The sequence below is a fragment of the Solenopsis invicta genome, chromosome 6, assembly GCF_016802725.1.
Source record: "Solenopsis invicta isolate M01_SB chromosome 6, UNIL_Sinv_3.0, whole genome shotgun sequence".
Classification (NCBI taxonomy): Eukaryota; Metazoa; Arthropoda; class Insecta; order Hymenoptera; family Formicidae; genus Solenopsis; species Solenopsis invicta.
Window position 1 is genome coordinate 11,786,395 of NC_052669.1, and position 24,272 is coordinate 11,810,666.

The window sequence follows — 24,272 nt, forward strand, 5'->3', positions numbered from 1 at the left end:
TTTATTATTTTTTTTACAAAAATAAATGAACAATGACAAATTAGAGTTGAGCACGAATACGAATCCAAACAAATTCGATATCTTAAAATATCTCTTAATTGTTTAAATTAAAGTTGTAAATAAAGGATGGAATATAACAAATCTAAATTATAAAAAAAACATAGTTGACTTATAGAAAATTGACGGGTTAATGTAAAAACAATTTATTAAAGTTTTTTTAATCGTATTGCTTAAAAATCCCGCTCTTGACCGAATTTGGAGTCACGAAACGAAAACGTGGCGATAATTGTTTATTCTGTATTTAATTTTTTTCACAGTTTTAATATTATTTTTTATATTAGCAATAATTTGGTTAACTTGTATACAATTCAAACAAGTAGATGAGTAAAGTCAAAGAATCTATTGTGTTTTCAAATGGAAGAGAATTTAATCCACTCAATCAAACAAACGAGAAATGGTTCATAAACCTTTCGAAAACCGTTATTCCGAAGTAGTTACAATGAAGTAACTAATCTTTTGCAATTGGGAAGTAATTTTTGCATGCTTTATACAAATAACAAAAAAGTAGCAATACACGAAGTAATTAAAGACATTGAAGGCAATACCACTAAGTTTAATACGCAACATAAAACCGACATTTGTAACATTACAGTTTCACTGTACAATTGAAACAGTTTTTAGATGCTTGGACAAACAATAATAACCCTGACAAGAAACTGATCTCCATGTTTAACCCTGCTTTGATGTGATACACCTCATGCATTGATCTCTAGCTTTGAGCTATAGACGTTGGCAATAATTTACCGATACACTACACTGTTTTAAATGAAAACTGTACACTTATGATGCATATACTCAAGTGTTGGGATTTCCAAAGCATATTTTGCTATAGGGTATGTCATCCCACCACAGCAGGCACGTAAGTTTAAGGTACCACACCAACGCAGGGTTAAATACACAACGCGTTTTTTTAAAACAAAACGACAATTGTATCGAAGCGCCTAAATAGATGCTCCGTACGAGCGAATTATCGTCGGCCAGTACAGCTGTACTTGGCCGATCTCGATACATCGACACGCTCGCGCGGCCGTCGACACCACGTCACACACACACACCGACTTTGCCGCGTATATCCGGTCTCAATTGGCGGAGACGCTGGCCGCCGACAAGAGCTGACGTCTTTCCGAGCGCTTCCGATCTCTTCGGATGTGGGTATATGTATAAACTGGCCGATCGCGAGAGTTAAGGCTCTCTTCTGTTCCGTTTCGCCTAAGAGACGTTACTCAGGTCTAGAAGAGGAGTCAAGTGCCTTGGCTTTTGAGGGGTACTCTTGTCAATAACCGCTCCTATCCCCCTTTTCCGTTGAGTACCGAGGGCTCAAGCGACTTGAGCTCCGGCAAGCGATCTTGTCTGTTTGACATAAAACCAGCTTCAGTTTCCTGCTCTCGGCAACGCTCCACGACCAAGAGTGCGGGAATTCCGTGCCTCAATCAAGTGCTCTTGGCGTGGACATGCCACCCGCCGGAAATTATCAATGGTATTAATCGCCACGCGCCGCACTACGAAGACCGCCGTACGGATCCACACCTTGCATCCCTTTCCGCTGTGACCGCTCACTGGGCCTACAAGTGCTCGACTGTCGTAAACAGCGCAAGGCTATTTTTAGCCTCACGGTTGATTGCCACATAACGCGATCTCGCTGGTGCACACGTACGACGCCGCTAGGCTGTGCCCTAAGCGCAGTCTGTTTCCGTCTTCGGATTTTTTGTAAATAGTTCTGCGAAGTGTCCGTCTGTTTTCCGTCCGTTATAGCGTCTGCCGTTTATCCGCTCACTGTTATTTTCTTTTGCATTACGTTTACTACTTTCTTTATTTCACATTGCGTTTATTATTTGCGTATTCGGTAAAAGTGCACATTAGGGGAGTAGCCTTTGACGACCTTGACTTTGACATATACGAGGTGTGTTCAAAAAATACCGGGAATTTTTGTTTTTTGAAAAAAATATTTATTTATTCGTCTACATTAATGTTGTCGCCTTCAAAATAGTCACCATTAGATATTATGCACTTATGCCAGCGCTTCTTCCAATCCCCGAAACACTTCTCAAACTCGATCTTTGGGATAGCCTTTAGCTCTTTCAGCGATGCGTTTTTTCGTTTCCACTGGGACGATTGAGCCTTAGTTTCGACGTCATATCCGTAAACCCATGTTTCGTCACCTGTTATAACACGTTTCAGGAATTGTGCATCGTCGTTGACTTCATTTAATGACTCCTGAGCAACTTCCATTCGCCGCTGTTTTTGTTCAAAATTCAACAACTTTGGAACAAATTTTGCTGCCACGCGTTTGATACCCAAAACATTCGAAAAAATGTCATGGCATGAGCCAATTGATATGCCAACATCATCAGCGACTTCTCTGATTGTGATTCGGCGATTGTTCATAACCATTTCTTTCACTTTTTCGACGTTTTCATCGGTTCTTGATGTGCTGGGGCGTCCTTGGCGTTCGTCATCTTCAACGTCTTCACGGCCATCTTGGAAACGATTATACCACTCGTAAACTCTTGTTTTACTCATAGCAGACTCACCATAGGCCTTTGTTAACATTTCACACACTTTGTTACACTTTATGTTATTTTTTACGCAAAATTTGATACAAATTCTTTGATCCATTTTTTTTCAGAAACGAAAATCACCGAGCTCATAAAAACACGTGTAACCTTAGCGGCTGCCACAGACAAAGTAAACAATGAATACAGCTCAACATTTCAGCATACTTTAGGGGCATGTATACCAACATAAACAAAAATAAAATTTGACTGTCGGACTCTCCAAACCCGCGAAATTTAAAAATTCCCGTTACTTTTTGAACACACCTCGTATTATCAATGGGAAGGCACTGACAATGAGTGACATATAAAAGGTTTTAAGTAATGCTCATTTTTTATTAAAAAAATATCATTACAGAAAGAAAAAAACAGTTTTTCTTACTTATTTCAGAAAATATTTATTTTACGAAAAAATATGTCAAACAAAAAAATCAAGCTAGTAATAAGCTTTATAAAAAAGGTCATATACATATTTTACCTAATTTTAATACTTTAGTCGTTATTGTAGAAAAACTGTTTTGAGTCGAAAACCTATACAGAGAACGCGTGGGCGGGGGAGGGGCTCCCTTGCATTCCCTCCCCGTATTTTTCCTAGCCCAATCTATCCCTATTTTAGTTATAATTTGGCCAAGGATATTTAGTTGACGTTGCGATATTAGATTTGAAATTATAGCTCACCTCCTTCCGCACCTACCCCGTCATTAGTGAACCGACTGAGACGGCTGAATTAGGTTAGAAAAAATACGGAGAGCGGGGGAGGGATGGAGCCCCTCCCCCGCCCAAGCATCTATTTTTCACGCTAAACTACTAAAAATAAAAAAAATTATTTTAAAACACTTTTTCAGCCTCAATTTTCTAGACACTTTAATCAAAATCGAAAACAACAACTTATATACAGATTGGTTTCATGAAGACACCTTCTCAGGAAAATACTTATTGTTCTATTCACACCATCTGATACTCCAAAAAATAGGAACCATTTACAGTATGGTAGATTGGGCAATTTTACTATCACATCCCCAATACCACAAGAAAAATTTTGAATTTTGTATTAACACTCTAATTGTTAACTGCTATCTTTTAGAGTTAATTTTTAACATAATCAACACGAGAATCAAAAAGTTGATTAACACAAAATTAAATATCAGAGCTCACGATCCAATTGACGAGACTGACACATCCGTGGAAAAAAGTTTTTGGTCTTCCGTATATTAAAAATGTGACGGAGAAAATATCTGCGTCCCTAAACAAAAACGAAGTTTTGCTAGGTTTTAGATGCTTAAATAAGCTGGACAAATTTGTTAAGGTGCACAAAGATAAGAACATAAAAACAGCATGTAACAACATTGTTTATAAATTAAATTGTAATGACTGTGACGCTTCGTACGTAAGACAAACAAAAAGGAAATTAAAAACAAAAAAACAAAAACAAAAAACACATTAATAACATAAAACTCGAAACATCTAAGTTATCCGTGATTAGCGAACACAGATTATTACAAAAACACTCCTTTGACTCGGAAAATGTCAAGATCCTAGATTTTGAACAATTATTTTAAGAAATTGATATCTGAAATGATACATATCAACGAACAAAAAAATGGACTAAATCAAAAAACGGATACAGAACTGCTAAACAACTGTTACAGCATGATCTTTAACAGATCTGTCGACGGTTAGAAAGCTTAAAATTGAGAATATTATTGTAAACAGTAGAATACTTGGCAGACATAAGTCATGCTCGCTTTGAGTCAGTCTCTTGTCACGCCGATCAGTAAAGATCGTTATATTCTGTAAATTAAGTGACCATGTAACGGCTCTAACGACAAACTAAGTTTTGACATAAATTTTTTTCTTTTTGATAAGTTATAATAACGTGCCTAATGTTTTTTATTGTATTTACTTTTTTTATTTTATTATTATTATTTTTTTAAGTTTTGATGATCAAATAATGTGTTTGAGTCGTTGTAGCGAGAAGTAAATGGTCGAATCTCTTGACACGATTTGTTTTGTGTATGGGAAACGACGAAACAAAGAAGTTGTTAGACCATGGACCATATACCGGATCTCCATCGAATTATACCGTCACTTGCGTTCAGAACACTGCCATCGGGAAGGATTTGCGATAAAAACACTGTGATAATTATGTAAAAGCACACACCGAAGAAGACTCCGTAGAGTCGAAACGTTTGTGTTCAAGGATATAATAAATTATGATTTTTTTTTATACGAACCTAAATTTTTACTCGTTCTTTGGCCTTACTCATCTACTTGTTTATATATTAGATTTTTCTTACATTTTTAATTTGGAATATTATTGCAACATTTTATAAATATTGTATATTGTCTTGAGTACAGTTTACAATCTAGCTTATACAGTACAGATTTGTAAAAAATCGTAAAATATATAAAAAAACCAAAGAACAAAATTAAAAATTTAACAAAAAATACGGAGTCAACAACCGCCACGTCCTCGTTTCATGTCTCTGGGTTTGGCAGAAAGTGAGATTTGACAAGCAATACGATTGAACGTTTCTTTAAATAAACTCTTTTTATAGTAAACCATCAATTTTCCTTAAGTCAACTATGTATTTTTCTTACTTTAGATTTGTTATATTGGATTTAATATTTCCAATTTTAATAAACAATTGAAAAAAAATCAGAATATCAGATTTGTTTGGATTTGTATCCATGTTTTCGACGTCGCTGAACTTAAAAACATAAATATGTAAAACTTGTTCGGTTAGTAAAACATTTTTTATAGCATTTTTGCAACATTTTTTATAATCTGATATCATAAATCTGATATTAGTTTTAGTGATTTCAAAAATCCCATATTACCACTTTTTACGAAACTTTAACTAAATTTTTGGTTTTTTTATCTGCCATATTGGATCCGCCATTTTGAATTTTGAAATACAGAACTTTCAAGAATACATATTTTTATTTTTATTTTATGAGCTAATTCATTTATTTTTATTTCTTTTTATTAATTCTGCATCTAAATCTTCTTTAATCTCTCTTACTTCACTAACTTCTTTTTCCCACTCATTCCTATTATAATACCTCTCTCTTTTCTTGCCGTATTCGTCTTTTCAATCATATTGTTCTTTCTCCTACCAACATTCTTTAACTATATCCTCTGCCCTTCCTTCTTTGATTCTATTCTTGTATCTCCTAGCTTTTATTCCTTATCTTACTCTTAATTTATCCATCACTAATTCCCTTGTTATAATATATTTCTGTGTGCAGAATTCTAAGCCGAAAGTCCATCTCACATAATCCATTATTACCTCTTCTAAATTTTTTTTTTCTTTCCATCGCCATAATTCTACTCCATATGCCATTACGCTTTGAACTAAGTACTTGAATAATATCTATCTTTTTTTAAAATTATTTTTACATATTCTCTTACCTAATCCCTATACTTTTTTTGCAACTATATTTCTTTTTCCGCATAATTCTTTAACATGTTCCTTACTATTTCCATTATCATTCTAATTACCTATTTCTAATTACCTTTGCACATATCTTGTCTGCTGTGCACAGCATGGATATTCCTCTGTAGTTGCCTACTTTTTTCTTATCTTCTCTTTTGTACAGAGGCACCACGATGTCCTTCTTTCAATCTTTCGGTATTGTACCTGTCTTTCATATTTGTTTTATCAGGTTTTCCATCCTTTTTCATAGATTCTTTCCTGCGTATTTTCATACCTTCATTGGTATTCCGTCAATTCTTGCAGCCTTCTTCTTTTTCATTTTATTCAGTGCCTTCTTTACCTCCGCTTCTTGTATTTCTTTTTCTCTCTGTTCTTCCTTAATCAAATCTGCACCGGCGGCTGTTCCAGACAGGCTTACGCCCAAGTCTTTTTTCTTTCTCTTCATCCTCTATCCTCTCTTCTTTCTCCAAACTTTCCAACAAGTTCTTGAAATACTTCCTCTATATCTTTTTCCTTATCTTATTTACAATTCTTGCTCTTTTATCTTTTTTTGTTTATATATTTCCATACCTCTACCTCACTCTTTATTCCTCTCAATTCTTCTTTTTCTTCCTTTTTTTCTTTTTGTTTTTTTTCAACAGTTTCTTAAAATTTTATTCTTTTTGATATAATCCTCTCTTCCTATTTTTTTTCTGCCATTTCTTGTATATCCTTTGTATCTTTCTCTTTTTTTGTGCAGTTTCTGTCCCACCAATCCCTGTCTTCTAGCTTCACTTTTATCTTCTTTCCTATTTTCTTCCTTATCATGGCTTTGTGTACTATTTTCTTTATCTTTTCCCATTTTTCCTTGATTGTATCATCCTTCATTTCTTCCATTTTTTCCGTTTCACACAGTTTCTCCGTTATTTCTCCATATACCTCTCTTCTTCGTCTCATACTATTATTTTTTTTTCTTCTTCTTCCTCCTTTTTTTCTCGATCTCTTCCTTCTTCCTTGATGATTTCCATCTCCAGCGGCAAGTGATCTGAATCCACCCTGTCCCCTATTATAAACTTACAAATCATACTGCGTACATTTTCATTTACAATAATATAATCAATAATCGAACATTATCTTGCACTTACATAAGTAAATTCTCCTTCCTAATCTCCTTCTATTGCCTCGTTCAAAATATACTATCCTTTTTCCACTATCTATTCTATCAAATTTCTTATCACCATTTCCTATCACCTTGTCCTTGCTGTACCTCACTATTTCTCCTTCTCTTATATCTCTCCCACCTAATTTTCCTATTCTTATATTGAAATCTTCTATTGTCAATTTTCTTCCTCTTTCTCTCCTATAAATTTTTCCAGTTTCTCTCTTAGATCCTTTCCTTTTTGTACACCGTACATTGATACAATTCTCACTCTCTCCCTCTCTTTTCTTACTTTTTTCATTACCATCTCCTCTTTAATATTTTTAATTTACTTTCCTGTCCTATTTCTTCTTTCTTTACACCTATTATAAAACCTCCTCTTATCCTCCTTTTCTTCCTCTCTTTTTTTGCGAAACTGCACACCCATTTGTGTGTTCCTAGCAATTTTTCTTTGATTTTTTTTCATCCTACTTTTTCTACCTATGTTTCACACATACTTATAACATCATATCTTTTTACATATCTCCAAAATTCCCTATCCTTGCTATTTATTTTTGCTACATTCTAAAATATGTACCTATTTTTACTTTATATTATTTCTTCTTTCTTTCCTCCTACTTCTTCTCTACTTCCCTCATCTACTTTCCGGTTTACTTAGAATCCTGATTTTTCTCTTTTTTGTTACTCTCATCTAAATTTTACTCTTCCCTTTTCTTTTCTAGCTTCTTTTCTTCTTTTTTCTTCCTTTCTTTCTAATTCTAGCTATTTCTGTCCACATTTTCCATACCCTTTTTATTTTAACCCTACCTGTTCCTGCCTTTACTTCTACACCTTTTTTTTGCTCTTTTATCCATCTGTGCATCCTTTCCTGCCTTTACTTCTACACCTTTTTTTTTGCTCTTTTATCCATCTGTGCATCTTTTCCTGCACTTTCCATTCTTCCCAACTTAGATCGTTCTCTCTCTCTCTCTCTCTATATATATATATACGAGGTGTGTTCAAAAAGTATCGCGAATTTTGAATTTTCGCGGGTTACGTATATTCGAATTTCGATCTTTTTGTGGCGTTATGTTGGTACTCATGTCTCTCACTTATGCCGACAAGCTCGGCCATTTTGAATGTTCACTTAATTGTTGACAGCTGCTTTGCTTGCACGTGTTTTGGATCGTCTTCGATTTTTACCTATTCAAAAAAATGGATCAAAGAACCTGTATCAAATTTTGTGTGAAAAACGAAATTAAGTGCGCGGATGCATTCCGAATGTTGACTGTGGCATACGGAGAAGCTACCTTGGACCGAAGCAACGTTTATCGGTGGTACAAAATGTTCTCAGAAGGCCGAGAAGATGTGAACGACGAAGAGCGTGCCGGACGCCCGAGCACTTCAACAACAGACGAAAAAATTAATGAAGTGGAGAAAATGGTATTGGCCAATCGTCGAATCACCGTTAGAGAAGTTGCTGAGGACCTAAACATATCGATTGGCTCGTGCCATTCGATTTTTATCAATGATTTGGGCATGAGACGGGTCGCCGCGAAATTCGTACCAAAATTGCTCAATTGCGACCAAAAACAGCATCGCATGAACATTGCTAATGAGATGTTGGACTCTGTCCGCGACGACCCAAATTTGCTCCAGAGGGTCATAACTGGTGACGAATCGTGGGTTTATGGTTATGACGTGGAAACCAAAGCTCAATCATCTCAATGGAAGCTGCCGCACGAACCAAGACCGAAAAAAGCGCGCCAAGTTCGGTCGAATGTGAAAGTTTTGCTGACAGTTTTCTTCGATTGCAGGGGCGTGGTGCATCATGAGTTCTTGCCACAGGGTAGAACGGTCAATAAGGAATATTACCTGCAAGTTATGCGCAATTTGCGCGAAGCAATCCGCCAGAAACGCCCGGATTTGTGGAAGAACAAAAATTGGCTTTTGCACCACGATAACGCCCCTGCTCACACATCGTTGCTTGTGCGCGACTTTTTGGCCAAAAACAACATACTAATGATGCCGCAGCCACCGTATTCCCCAGATCTGGCCCCCTGTGACTTTTTCTTGTTCCCTAAACTGAAGAGGCCCATGAAAGGACAACGTTACGCTACGCTTGACGAGATAAAGACGGCATCGAAGGAGGAGCTGAACAAGATAAAAAAAATGATTTTTTGAAGTGCTTCGAAGATTGGAAAAACCGTTGGCACAAGTGTATAATATCTCATGGGGATTACTTTGAAGGGGACAAAATAGATATTCATGAATAAATAAATAATTTTTGAAAAAACACAAAATTCGCGATACTTTTTGAACACACCTCGTATATATGTGTTTACCCTTTCAATTTATATTTATTTCTTACAATTTCTTGTGTTTACTATTACTTAATTTTACCACAATTACCCTATCGCTTAGTCTGCATTCTTTTATCTTTCATTCTACTCCTATTTTATCTTTAATTAATTCTCTTATCCAAGTGCATCCTTTATTTTTATCTCCTTCCATTTCCTTTGTTGCCTCTATCCCTCTTATCACTATATTACATCGCCTCTTTTCCCTGTCTTTTTTGGACATCCATCTCTTTATTTTATCTACCTCCCTAACACTTAACCTTGAACTAGCCTTATTATACGCTGATATTCTATTCGCTTTGCTATATACGCTTCTATTACCTCTTAATTCACTCGACCCTGCCTCTTCCTCTTTCCTGTCGTCCCTCTCTAAAACTTTTAATCTTTCTTCCAACTTCTCTCCTTCCACATCTTTTTTTTACCTTGAATTTCTCCACGTAATCCCTTATCGCCTTTCTTTTTTCCTTCATTGCTCTTAATTCCTTACCTATCTGTTCCATAATTTCCTTCCTTTCTTTTTCACATTTGTTATGTTCATCCTATTAAAATTTTATCTTATATAAGGGCCAGGTTTGTCAATCACTTACATTTTACAGTGGATTCTTTATAGCTCAATCCTTTATTATAAAGTGTATAGCAAAAGAGAGAGAGAACAAAGTACATATACATATAAAAGGTGTAGAACAGCTACAATAGCGCCACTCTGAGATGTTCTAAAATTGATAACTTTAACACTCCTCTTCAATTTAAAAATTGTAACAGATCTTTCTTTTAAGAGTTAAAAAAAACATAACATAGATATTCTAATATAAAGTTATGCATAAAAGTAAAAATTAATAATCTTTTTTACTGAAAGTAATAATAAATTTTAATATTCTACGTGTTTAATATTACATTATTTGCAGATTAGTTGTACATCTTACGAATTTATCTTAAGTTAACGGTTTTATAAATCCATCTGCAATATTAATTTTTGTTGGTACATATTCTAGGTTAATTAATGTTTGATCAACTAAGTTTTAAATATAATGTGCATCAATGTCAATGTGTTTAGTTCTCTGACAAGGAGTGGGCAAGAACTGTAAAATGCCAAATGAAATGAATCATAGCTTATTTGAAAGAAGTGAACAAGTATATTAAAAGTGTAAAAGGGTTAGCGCGAATGGGCTTTACTTTTTAAGAAAATTGCAATTAAAGTTTAATATTGGAACGTTTTACGTTAAATACTAGAATCTTGAACTACTATTTAAGAGACCGTGGTTGAGAAGGCTAAGTGCTAGCGGTACATTTTTCCCTCCGTGGCGGACCGAATTCAAATTTCCGCAATATCATTTTTTTTATTTATTTATTTATTTATTTTTTTTTTTTTTCATATCTTTTGCTAGTATATTTTACAATTGCATTATCTTTATTATTTTTTAAATTATTTGATAATAATATACTTACATATAATAATAAAATTAAGCAGTTTTTTATTAATAAAAAATTAATGAAAATATTTAAATTATTTATTATAATAAATTAATTATAAAGGTAAATAATTAGGCCTTAACAAGCAGATTTGTTTCGAAAAATAATATACTTTAATTTATAACATCTTATTATTTATATCTTCTTATAATTTATAACGTTTTATAATTTATGATATTGTAGAAATTTTTAAAGTGTATTATTTTTTGGAATAAATCTGCTCGTTAAAACTTAATTATTTACTTTTCTAAATAATTTTATTGTATAATAAATAATTTATTAAATATTTTTATTCATTTTTTATTAATAAAAAATTGCTTAATTTTATTATTATATGCAAATACATTATTATTAATTAATTTGAAAAATAATAAAGATGATGCAATTATAAAATATAATAGCAAGACTTAAAAAAAAATTTGATGCTGTGGAGATTCGAACCCGCACCGCCGCGGGGAGGAAAATGTAACGCTAGCATTTAGCGTTCTCAGTCACGACGCTCTCTTGGTTAGTGGTTCAAAATTTTAGTACTTAACGTACAAACGTCCCAATGTTAAACTTTAATTGCAATTTTCTTAAAAAGTAAAGTTCATTTACGCTAACCCTTTTACTCTTTTAATATACTTGTTCCCTCTTTTTGAAGGAGCTATGACTCATCTTATTTGGCATTTTACAGTTCTTGCTCACTCCTTGTGAGAATTATTAACTAAACCAGCCATTATATCGCACTGCGATTGTCTACAAGCAAGGTAGTTAATCCATTTAAATTTAAATTTTTATGAACGCTTAGTAAATTATTAATTTTTGAGACGTTAATGACGCCGCGGCGCCGTCATTAATGAAGTTAGCACCTTATTTTTCTGCACCGCAAGTTTTTATGCAAGTTCTATTTGCACCTTTAATAGTTCTAGAGTTTCTGATAGTTTTTTAATAATAGTTCCGCCGAAATAACATTAAAAAATGATAATTTGAAGATATGAGGTGCCAACTTTGCGTGGCACCTCAAGTTTCGAAAAAATTGATTTTGACAATGGAATTCTATAGTTTTCGAAGAGTTCTAGAGTTCCTAATAAATTTAAACTATAGTTCTGATCATTAAATATTTTTAAAAAATTTTTTAATTTTTTTGTCCACACCTCAAATTTCGAAAAAATTGTTTTTGACTATGGAATTCTATAGCTCTCGAAGAGTTCTAGAGTTCTCAATAGGTTATATTAACAGTTTTGATATATATATATATATATATATATATATATATATATATATTTAAACAATTTTTAAACCCGCGCGCTGCCACCGCATTACAAGAGTAAAATACCACCTTGTTGAGAGTTGTGAACGAGTTCTTGGCATTTTTCGATAGTTTCGCAATAGTTCTAAAGCTTTCTATAGATTTTGTCAAGAATTCTCGTCTCTAACCATTTTTTTACTAATTTTTAAACCGCGAGCTGGCACCGCAGTGCAAGAGTAAAGTATCATCTTGTTGAGAGTTCTGGACGAGTTCTTGGTATTTTTCGATAGTTCACCAATAATTCTAGAGCTTTCTATAGTTTCGTCAGGAGTCCTCGCCTCTAATCACTTTTTTACTAATTTTTAAACTGCGAGATGGCACCCCACTGCAATAGTAAAGTACCATCTTGTTGAGAGTTTTGTACGAGTTCTTGGCATTTTTCGATAGTTTCGCAATAGTTCTAAAGCTTTCTATAAATTTTGTCAAGAATTCTCGTCTCTAACCATTTTTTTACTAATTTTTAAACCGCGAGCTGGCACCGCAGTGCAAGAGTAAAGTATCATCTTGTTGAGAGTTCTGGACGAGTTCTTGGTATTTTTCGATAGTTCACCAATAATTCTAGAGCTTTCTATAGTTTCGTCAGGAGTCCTTGCCTCTAACCACTTTTTTACTAATTTTTAAACTGCGAGATGGCACCCCACTGCAATAGTAAAGTACCATCTTGTTGAGAGTTTTGAACGAGTACTTGGCATTTTTTGATAGTTCCGCAATAGTTCTAAAGTTTTCTATAGGTTTTGTCAAGAATTCTTGTCTCTAACCATTTTTTTACTAATTTTTAAACCGCGAGTTGGCACCGCACTGCAAAAGTAAAGTACTATCTTGTTGAGAGTTCTGAACGAGATCTTGGTATTTTTCAATAGTTCACCAATAGTTCGAGAGCTTTCTATAGTTTCGTCAAGAGTTCTTGCCTCTAACCATTTTTTTAATAATTTTTAAACCGCGAGCTGGCAGTGCGCTACAAGAATAAAGTACCATTTTGTTCTGGACGAGTTCTTGACATTTGTCGCTTTTGTAGTATTTAATGACTCCAAACCTTTTTCGCTCTTTCTCTTTCTCTCTCTCTCCCTCTCTCTCTCTCTCTCTCTCTCTCTCTCTCTTCTCCCCCCTCTCTCTCTCTTTCTCCCCCTCTCTCTCTCTCTCTCCCTCTCTCGCGAGGAGAAGACGTGTCAAGAATCGCTCCGTAAATGTAATAACTTTTGAGTAGTTTAAAATGAGGAAAAACATAAAATAAGTTGATTGACTTGCGCCGCCATAGACCGGGGATAGCTGTGAAAGTTATCTAGCCGGGATATGGCGATCTATGAATGTGAGCAGTGAACTTATTGTTTGGGACATCGAAGTTTCAAGACAGTAGACATTATACGTGGACACAATAGTGCTGACGTGTCTAAGTGGATCACAGGTGACGGATCGCTTATGCTGATATTAACGGTTTCGGCCGGTAATTATCAGCATGGACGAAGAATATGCAGAATACCGATGCTCGGCATGTAGGAAGGCAATTAAGAGCAAAGTTGTTAAATGTAAAACTTGCCCAAAGCTTTTTTACCATCCAGGATGTGTAAATAAGCATAGAATTCTCGACAGAAACCAAGAGTACGTGCCGTTTAAAGGTCCATTTGAGGAATTTCTCATCGATATTGAGAAAGTACCGACACCGACAGGAAGAGATAGGACATCATCGACAAAATCTGTAGGGTCTACAGGAGCGGTCACAATGAGCAGTGGAAGTAAAGGGTCAGGCATTGACTTAAAAATAGATTGAATTATAAGAGCTGTAAAAAAAATAAAAGATGAGGCGGTACGTAAAAATGAAATTAAAATAATGTTTGAAGAAGTAGTTCAAGAAGAATTAGGAAATATCAAGCAAGAACTGGAAAACTTGAAGAAAATGATACAGGGAACAGCATATGGCTCAAAGGAAGGACGACAGAGAAGCTACAGTGAAGCGGTTAAAGAAAAGAAGAAAGAAAACGTTATAATAGTTAAACCAAAATTGCAATAGGAGAGTGAAGACACGAAAAAAGTAATAAAAGAGAAGGTAGATATAAAAAATATGGCAATGGGAGTAACGAAATTAAAGAAAGGAAGCAAAGGAGTAGTAGTTACGGGTTGTGAAACTGGAGAAGAGATGAAAAGGTTGAAAGAGACAGTACAAGCTAATCTGGGAGAGAATTATAAAGTGTTCGAGTCGTCTCAATCGAAACCAAAAGTAAAAATTATTAACAAAAATTTAGAAGAGATGAACTTAGATGATAATGAACTTATAAATACAATTAAAAAGCAGAATAAAATAGATATAGTAAATATGCGAATTGTGAAGAGAATGGTTAAAGAAAAGAGTAACAATCAAAGAAGAGAAAATGAAGAAGGATTAACATTACAAAATTACCTTTTCAAAAAAGGTAAAAAAAAGGTGCCAATTTATGTGTGTGCGCGCGCACCTTATCTATAATTTTTTTAAAAACTTAAGTGGTACTATTTTTTAATTCAACCTAAATGTATTTTTTCCAAAAAATGTATGAAATCTTTAAATTGCGCCAATTATAAAGAGAATATATTGCTGTTTGAAATAACTGTTGTACTACTTTTAACGAATAAAATGCAAGTGATAGTATATTTATTTTTTAAGTAAAACCCAAGTAGCGGTATCTTTAATTCTTTTTAAATAAAATTCAAGTGATACTGTTCTGTGTATTTTTATTGAAACATTTTTCTGTTCTAACCTAAGTGGATGTACTTAATTTAAAAAAGTTTCAATGAAATATGTAACACTTAATCTCAAAGAATTAAACAGAAATGAGAATGTTTTATTAAAATAAAAAATTTTTAAACTACAAAAAATTGGCGCTGCTAAATGTCTAACTATAATCTAAATAAAATGTTGTAAAACAGCAGCGCCAATTTTTCTAGTTTAAAAATTTTTTATTATAATAAAACATTCTCATTTCTGTTTAATTCTTTGAGATTAAATGTTACATATTTCATTGAAACTTTTTAAAATTAAGTACATCCACTTAGGTTAGAACAGAAAAATGTTTCAATAAAAATACACAGACACAGTATCACTTGAATTTTATTTAAAAAAGAATTAAAGATACCGCTACTTGGGTTTTACTTAAAAAATAAATATACTATCACTTGCATTTTATTCGTTAAAAGTAGTACAACAGTTATTTCAAACAGCAATATATTCTCTTTATAATTGGCGCAATTTAAAGATTTCATACATTTTTTGGAAAAAATACATTTAGGTTGAATTAAAAAATAGTACCACTTGAGTTTTTAAAAAAAATTATAGATAAGGTGCGCGCGCACACACATAAATTGGCACCTTTTTTTTACCTTTTTTTGAAAAGGTAATTTTGTAATGATATCACGCGTTTTTATAGTGTTAAGCAATATATTTATTTTTTGTGATGCCATGATTTCAACTTACAAGTAAGATTATAATGTGTGTGTGTACACACACACACACACACACACACACACACACACACACACACACACGCACGCACGCACGCACGCAATATATACATACATACATACATACATATATATATATATATATATATAATATGTGTATATATATATATACACCAAGCAAATCAAAAACTGCTTACGTGAATATAATTAACCTCAACTCCCATCCACAATAAATAATATGTCTCTTGTATAGACAAGATTATATATTATGCACTTTTTTCAGCCGAATTCGTTTGTCTCGTACAAAAACGTGTTGAATAAGTGTATTATTAATAAATATATGCAGTTAAAAATATATATTTGGCATTAACTAGAGTCAATATTATATTATACTCCTACGAATGCTACGTATAAAATTTTTCAAGTGTCATAAGATATGATTGACAAAGTGCATATGAATATGATAATGAAACATAGCTAATTAGATTGCATGAGCCTTATTAAATTTATTTTTATCTTTCTATCTTTCTCCAATGCATATTTTTTCCACCAAAAATGTGGTTTGCTTTTTCTCAGGTCTACCTCTAAGTCATACTTTTTTAACTCTAGCATAATGTAAATGTATATTTTGAATGAATTGATGTTTGAAACAAGTGTCAAATGATTGAATAAAGATATAAAAATATGTGTAATTTTACAAGTTGAGTCTCAGAGGTCTCAACGCTGCGTATTCTCTCTGGTTTTAGAAATTTGTAACTAGATTAATTAATAAGTATGGTAAGTACATTTTGAATCCTGTTTATTAAAGTTAATAAAGTTAAGTGTAGCTCTTACAATATATATATTGAGTTCACTAAACTGGTTAAAATAATACATGATATTAAATATGCTCGCTGTGTTACAAAATAAATGTTAATTGTAAATAACTAATATGTGTTAATCTCGCTGTTACCTGATATTTAATAATATTTCTGAGCGTCTTATAAAAGATATTTTTTCTTATAAAAGATAATTCATTTTGTAACACAGCGAGCATATTTAATATCATGTATTATTTTAACTAGTTTTTAGTAAACTCTATATACATTGTAAAAGTTACACTTACTTTATTAACTTTTTTAATAAACAGGATTCAAAATGTACTTACCTTACTTATTAATTAATCCAATTACAAATTTCTGAAACCAGAAAGTACACGCAGCGTTGAGGCCTCTAAGACTCAACTTGTAAAATTACACGTACACCAGGCATTGGAATCATTTTTATATCTTTATTCAATTATTTGATACTTGTTTCAAACGTCAATTCATTAAAAATATACATTTACATTAAGGCTAGAATTAAAAAAGCATGACTTAGAGGCAGACCCGAGAAAGCAAACTACATTTTTGCTGAGAAAGGTAAATATGCATTGGAGAAAGATAGCAAGATAAAAATAGATTTAATAAGGTGCATCCGATCTAATTAACCTCGTTTCATTACCATATTCATGTGCACTTTGTAAATCATATCTTCTTATGACACTCGAAAAATTTTATACGTAGCACTCGTAGGAGTATAATATATAATAATATTGACTCTAGTTAATGCAAAATATATATTTTTAACTGCACATATTCATTAATAATAGGCTTATTCAACGCATTTTTGCACCACGCGAAAGAATTCGGCAGAAAAATGTGTCGTTTGCCCCGCAAACCGAGATATTATTGACGATTCAGGTTACAGGTTAGGAAACCTGTCATACGCGTAATCATGATCGCGGTCACGTGTTGCACATCACATGGTGCATCACGTGACCGCATAGATGCTGATAGTGTAGTAGCGAGCGCCACACTGTGTCGAAAATGTGAAAGGGAGAATTCCTCCTGAAGGCGACGACCAAGGAGACGTATCTTACAGAAAAATGTAGAGATTAGAATTTGCATCGCGATATCTCCGCTTGTACGGCACGGAGAGAAAAAATAAAAACACTTTTATATATGCAATTTTTCCCAAGCTATCGAATGAGATGACTTTGAACTTGATCGGTTCAGCCGTTGCTGAGATCTAATAATCTCGTTATGCTTGAACTCGCTGACTCGCGTAAAAGAGGCTTCGGTCTTTCTCGCTTTTTTTTTTTTTTTAATTGGCACGAGACGCGACCGCGCCTCTTGATAATAATGGAAGTAGATGAAGAAACGCACAAGCTGATATTGAAGAAATCAAAATTAAATATAGGATGGAAGAAATGTCCTGTATTTAATCACATCAGTGTCAAAAGATGTTTTAAATACTGGGGGTACTTCCACATTGCTAAAAATTGTACGAGAGAAGAAACATGCTGCAAATGCGCAGGGAATCATAACTTGCGTGTTTGCACAGCGACGGAGAGCAATGTGTTAATTGTATGTTCAAAAATAGAACATACAATCTAAAAATAAATGACGAACATAAAGCCATCAGTCGAGAATGTCCAACTTTTAAGAGGGCGTTACAGGAAGAGAAGAGGAGAGCAGGTTGGGAAGATACAAAATAGCAACTACTAAAGAAAGAAGAAATAATTATGTATACAAATGCGCAGAGCTTACCAGCGCACATAGACGAACTGCAGCATCAGGTTATGAAGAAGATAAATTCTGTAGTGGTAGCGATGACGGAGACCAGGCTGATTAGTGATATAGAAGACAAATGTGCCGGGTTACACTGTAGTTAGATGCGATGCCGAAAATAGGAACACAGGGGGAGTTATTATGTATATAAGAGACGATATTAGATATGAAGTAGTATTAATAAAAAAGTTAGAATCAAATTGCTGGTGTGCTGCGATAGAAATGAAAGAAAAACTTTATAAAAGAGTTATAATGGTAACATGTCACTCACCAAGCGCATCGCACGGGGATTTCATGAGATTTTTTGAGGATATAGTAGAAGAGTTAGTAATAAAGGGAGAATGCATGGTTATAGGAGATTTTAATATAGACCTTATGACGGACTCGTTTTATGCAAAGAAATTACAAGAGACAATGTTAAGCTTGGGCATGAAACAGTATGTGAACGAACCGACGAGAGTTACGAAAGACAGTCAGACAATTATAGATTTAATTTTCTCTAATAATAATAAAATAGTACAAGTAATTCTTGAACCTAAGATTACGGACCAAGCGTGGCTAAAAGTAGAGTTAAGTGTGAGTAAAAATAAAAGTAAATACAGAGAATTTAGCGTTAGAAATTATAAAGAGTTCGATGAAGATGAATTTGTTATTTTAGTAAAAAATAAATTACAGAAAAGTCAGGGATGGCAATGTGAATGTATGGATGTGAGTGAGAGAGCGAAAAAATTTGTTAATAGTAGATGCGTTAGATTTAATGGCACCGAAGAAAAAATTTAGAATTCCAAAAGTATGGGAGGGGAAAAAATGGTTCTCAGATGAGATAAAAGAGGCTGCGGATAGGAGGGATAAGGCATATAGGAAAGCATTGTATGACAATACCAAACAAAATTGGTCACAGTATAAAATTGAAAGAAATGGAGTAGTAAAATTAATCAGGGAAAAAAAGAAAGAATATTACGAAAGTATGATAGATCTTAATAAAGAAAATCCTACGACTATGTGGAAAACATTGAAAGAAGTAATTAGAGGCGAGCCAGTAGGTATAAAGGAAATAGGAAATATAGATTTTGAGATCTTAGGCAATACCGAAGAGTGCAATATAGCCGATAAATTTAATTTATATTATATACAAAGTATTAATAGTATAGTAAACTCTATAAAGGTAGATAGTTCTGGCAGTGATATAATTGAATTTGGGATGAATATAAATAAGAAAACTATTTATACTATCGAGAACAAAGGAATTATGGAAAGTTTTGAGATTGTTACACTAGAGCAGCTAGAAGAAATAGTTATGGGATTACCAAGAAAGAAAGGTACGGAAGAGGGAATAACTAGTGATATATTGAAGGTAGCTTTTTCCGTAATAAAAGAAGAATTTGCGATTGTAATAAATGATTCTTTAAGAGAAGGTCACTGTCCGGAAGGTTGGAAAACCTCTACTATAATACCGATCCTAAAGATAGATAAAGCCAAAAAAGCGAGCAAATATAGGCCTATTAATATGTTATCAATATATGAAAAAGTCCTAGAAATAGTAGTAAAAGAACAACTTGAAACATATTTGAAAACAAACGGTATTATAACAGAACATCAGGTGGGATTTAGAAAATATTATTCGTGTGAAACAGCGATTCAATCCGTCATAGACGAATGGAAATTAATAGTGAGCGAGGGAAAAATGGTGAGAGTTATCTTCATGGATCTTAAGAGAGCGTTTGAAACAATAGATAGAGAGAGATAGTTAGAAAAAATGTATCAATACGGAATTAGAAGAATGACCTTAGAGTGGTTCAAATCATACTTAAATAATAGGAAACAACAGGTACGATTCAATCAAATATGGTCTGAATTATTGCCTACAGAATATGGAGTGCCACAAGATTCAGTACTAGAACCTTTGCTATTTATATTATATATAAATGATGTAATTAAAGTCTGTCCAGAAGGGTGCAATAAGTATAACAATGTTTGCAGATGACACGCTTATATATGTAAGTGGAGAAAGTAGTGCGGTTATAGAGATAAAAATGAATATGGCTTTTAATGTAATCGAACATTGGATGAATATAAATAAGTTAAAAATGAACACAGATAAAACAAATTATATGATAGTTAGAAGTATTAAAAAAGAATTAAGAAATATTACTGTCGTGAAGTGTCTGGATGGAATTGAAATAGAACGGGTATCAACCATGAAATATTTAGGTATAATGCTAGACGATAGATTTAGATTTCAGGACCACTGCAATTATGTACTTAAAAAAATAGGGAAAAAGACTAGCTTTTTAAATAGAATAGGTAACTTTGTATCAGCATATACTAGATGTATTGTGTATAAGTCCATCATAGCATCTTATTTTGAGTACTGTGCCACTCTATTAGTTGGGATGAGTGAAACGCAATTGAATAAAATTCAGATAGCTCAAAACCGTGCCATGAGAGTAATTTTACAGTGCAATAGATATACCAAAATTGAACACATGCTACACGCCTTACAGTTCATGTCTGTAAGGCAACGGCTATGTTATAACGTTAATGTATTCATCTTTAAACTATTAAATAGCATGGCTTCGGAGGCGTTAAACAATAAAATAGAGATAGTGGGAGGAGAATGCGATAGGCAAACAGGACTTAGTAGTAACTTTCTGTAGAACTAGAAGTGCTCAAAAAAGCCTTTTTTATGAAGGTATAAAAATGTATAATTTGTTACCCACTGTGATTAAGCAATGTAGAGAATTAGTAGCGTTTAAGAGGGTGTTACAAGAATATATATTAGTTAATATTAATATATAGTAAATGTATATAAAATATAATATTGTGTACAAGAAATAGCTGTGAAAGCTAAATAAAGGTCAATCAATCAATCTCTCTCTCCCTCTCCCTCTTCCCCCCTCTTTCTCCTTTCCCCCTTTCCCCCACCCCATCTTCTCTCTCCCTGCCTCCTCCCCACTTTTCTCTCTCTGTCTCTCTTTTTCTTTTGTTTCTTTATCTCCCCCTCCTCCCACTCCTTCACTCCCTCCCTCTTCCTTCTTTCCTCTCCCTCCCTCTCCTTCTCATTCTTTTCCTTCTTCCCTTCTTTTTTTCCCTCCCCCTTCTTTTCCTCTCTCCCTTTTTCCCCCTCTCTCTCCCGCTCCCTTCTCTTTCCCTTCCTTCCTCTCCCTCTCTTTCTTTCCCTTTCTCCCTTCCTCTTCCTCTCTCTCCTTTTCTTTCCCTTTTTTCCCTCCCCTCTTTCTCCCTCTCCCCCCTCTCACCCATTTCCCACTTCTCTCTCCCCACCCCCTCTCCCCCTTTCCCCTCTATCTTTCCTCGTTCTCTCCCTCTCTTCCCCCATCCTCCCGCCCCTTCTCTCTCCCCCATCTTTCTTTCTCTCCCCCTCTCCCTCCCACCCTTCTCTCTTTCTGCCCCCCCCTTTCTCTTTTTCCCTCTCTCTCCCTCTTATTGGGATACTCACAAGGATAAAGGGCTGATTAATACAACGCGTGTTGGCCTGGATAGCAAGTGACTTAGACTGCTTTATTCACTAATGTATATGTGGAAGCGAGAGAACTAACAGAAACAAAATGTGTTACGTTGCGCATAGCGCTGTACGACCACAGCCCGATCGGTAACGTTCGTGGTGTGCGTGCGTGCGTGTGTGCGTGCGTGCGCGCGTGCGTGCGTGTATATATATATATATATATATATTAATCGCGTGTGCATGAATAATCTAACATTTTTCTCTCTCTTCCCCCCCCCTTCTCTCTTTCTCTGTTTCTTTCTCTCTCTCTCTCTCTCTCTCTCTCTCTCTCTCTCTGTGTGTGTGTGTGTGTGTGTGTGTGTGTGTGTGTGTGTGTGTGTGTGTGTGTGTGTTAGCAGAGATTAGGATTCCACGGCTCGTCACATCCGTAGTATTTAATGACTCCACACTCTCTCTGCTTTGTGTATGTTTTGTGTGTACTTGGTTTTGCACGCCTGTGTTGTTTGTGTAAATAAAAATGTTTCTATACCTTTATGCCTAAACTGATATAGAAGTGTAACGTAAATAAATCTGTAATACATTATGTTTTTATAAACTTAAATGGAAACAAAAATTAAACTGAGTTTTAATTAAATTGTAAACAAAATATGGATTAGCTTCAAATACAATAGGATTTAAAATTTATATACATGAGAAGTAAAATTGTCCAAATAGTAAAATAAAAACTTTGGAAAACTTACAGTTTATTCACATTTAACATATAATATGACATGTCGATTCACATGTTGGTTGGGATTTATCGTATTGCAATTTTTTTTTTTAAATTGTCATATTTATACCAGTGTGTCTCCGCATATGTCAAAGCTGTATGGTGTCCGTTATTATTGGTAATTTGCTTGTAGTGCACTACTCCTGTTAAAATATAATTTGTCTTGTTCAACGCAATCGTTTTTGAAACTGAATATAATTTGTGTTTTATATTTGAATTTATGTATGATGTGTCTGTAAATACAGAAGTATGTATTATTATTTGTTTACCATATGTTACACTCGTTATCGCTGAGTTACCATAAATGTAACATTTCGATTCTATACTTTTTGTGTCATCGAAAGCACGTTGCATATGTATTAATCATTCTTTTAGAAGTATGTCAACGTTGACGTTACACATTACTGTTTGACGCGATTGCGTTTCGCTGCAAGAACAAGACTTAGTGAACACGCAACTAGGTTTATTGTTAAATAAATATTCCGCTAACTGAGCGGCATTACAATTAGCATTCAATTTTTTTATACCATGTGTATAATTTTTAATTGTGTTACAAAATAGTGGTAAATCTTGTAAAATACATGCTCACTTATTGTAATGTGCTGAAAGTATTTTTCCATTTTCTAAAATAGACCGCGATAATTGATAAATACTTTCAGATAATTGAACTGCATTTATAGAAGCTTCATGAGCTGCAATTTCATTGGCAACAAGCTGCAAAATAGAATCGAAAGCGCACGTTTCTTGTACAGTCTGTCTGCCCTTGTTTTACCGGCTTGCATTTACTACCATTAATAAGAAGTAGATTGAATGATTTTGCATTTTTTAAGTAGTCCCATTTTGGAGTTTTGTCAAGATAGGATGGTGAATTTTGAACGTTTAACAGGAGGTTCTTGCAAATCTGTAACACTATTTGACTTTACCAAACCATGCCAATTTTCATGAATATTTCTACAATCTGTATTGTTTAAATCATTTGTCAAATTTGCTTTAGAGCTATCTATATCTAAAGTGATATTATTACTTTTTACTGAAATATTTGATGAAATATCTGATATTACATTAGCTTTTATTATCGTTTTATTATCTTCGATTTCTGTCACTTTTGTTTGTGCTAGTTAAAGAGGATTCTTTCAATACTCTATCAAATTTTGGTCGAGTGTCATATTTTCATTTGATTGCAATGATGCATCTTTTATTGCAATATCATTTTTGTTAGAGGCCAAAGTAATTTTTGCATCGAGAAAATTTAAATGTTGTATAATAAATTTGTCAGCTCTCATCGGAAGTTGACCTTTGAAACCTCGATGTTTTAAATCACAAAATTCTGCTTCTACTGAAGGAGAAGATGCAATTTTGTTGGATCTTCTAAAATATGGATGCATTATACCAGCCCATATTGGTAAATATGCTAATAAACGTGCTTTTATTTGTTTTACAAATTCAGGATTGTAACATGCATTTATAACAGTACCGTGTTCCGATTCGTTAGCGATTTTTTCTGCAGCAACTAAGACAGTATTGCTCCATTCTTTTCAATCAGCGTTATTAGAATTTATTTTTATGTCATTTATATCATCGGTAAAGGGTTTATTCTCTTGATTTTCGTCATTTTGATTTTTATTGTTTATAATTGTATCTATTATTAACATCACCTTTTATAACATTATTTAAATATTGCATACCATCGTTTGATGACAACGACCTTCCATCTACCGTATGACCAATTGTTT

General features: G+C 33.8%; 1 protein-coding gene across 8 annotated transcripts in view; it reads left to right on the top strand.

Moving 5' to 3' along the window:
- The window catches only part of LOC105197099 (WD repeat-containing protein 81), a 374,845-nt gene that overhangs the window by 94,033 nt on the left and 256,540 nt on the right, over positions 1–24,272 (top strand). The window lies entirely within an intron of this gene.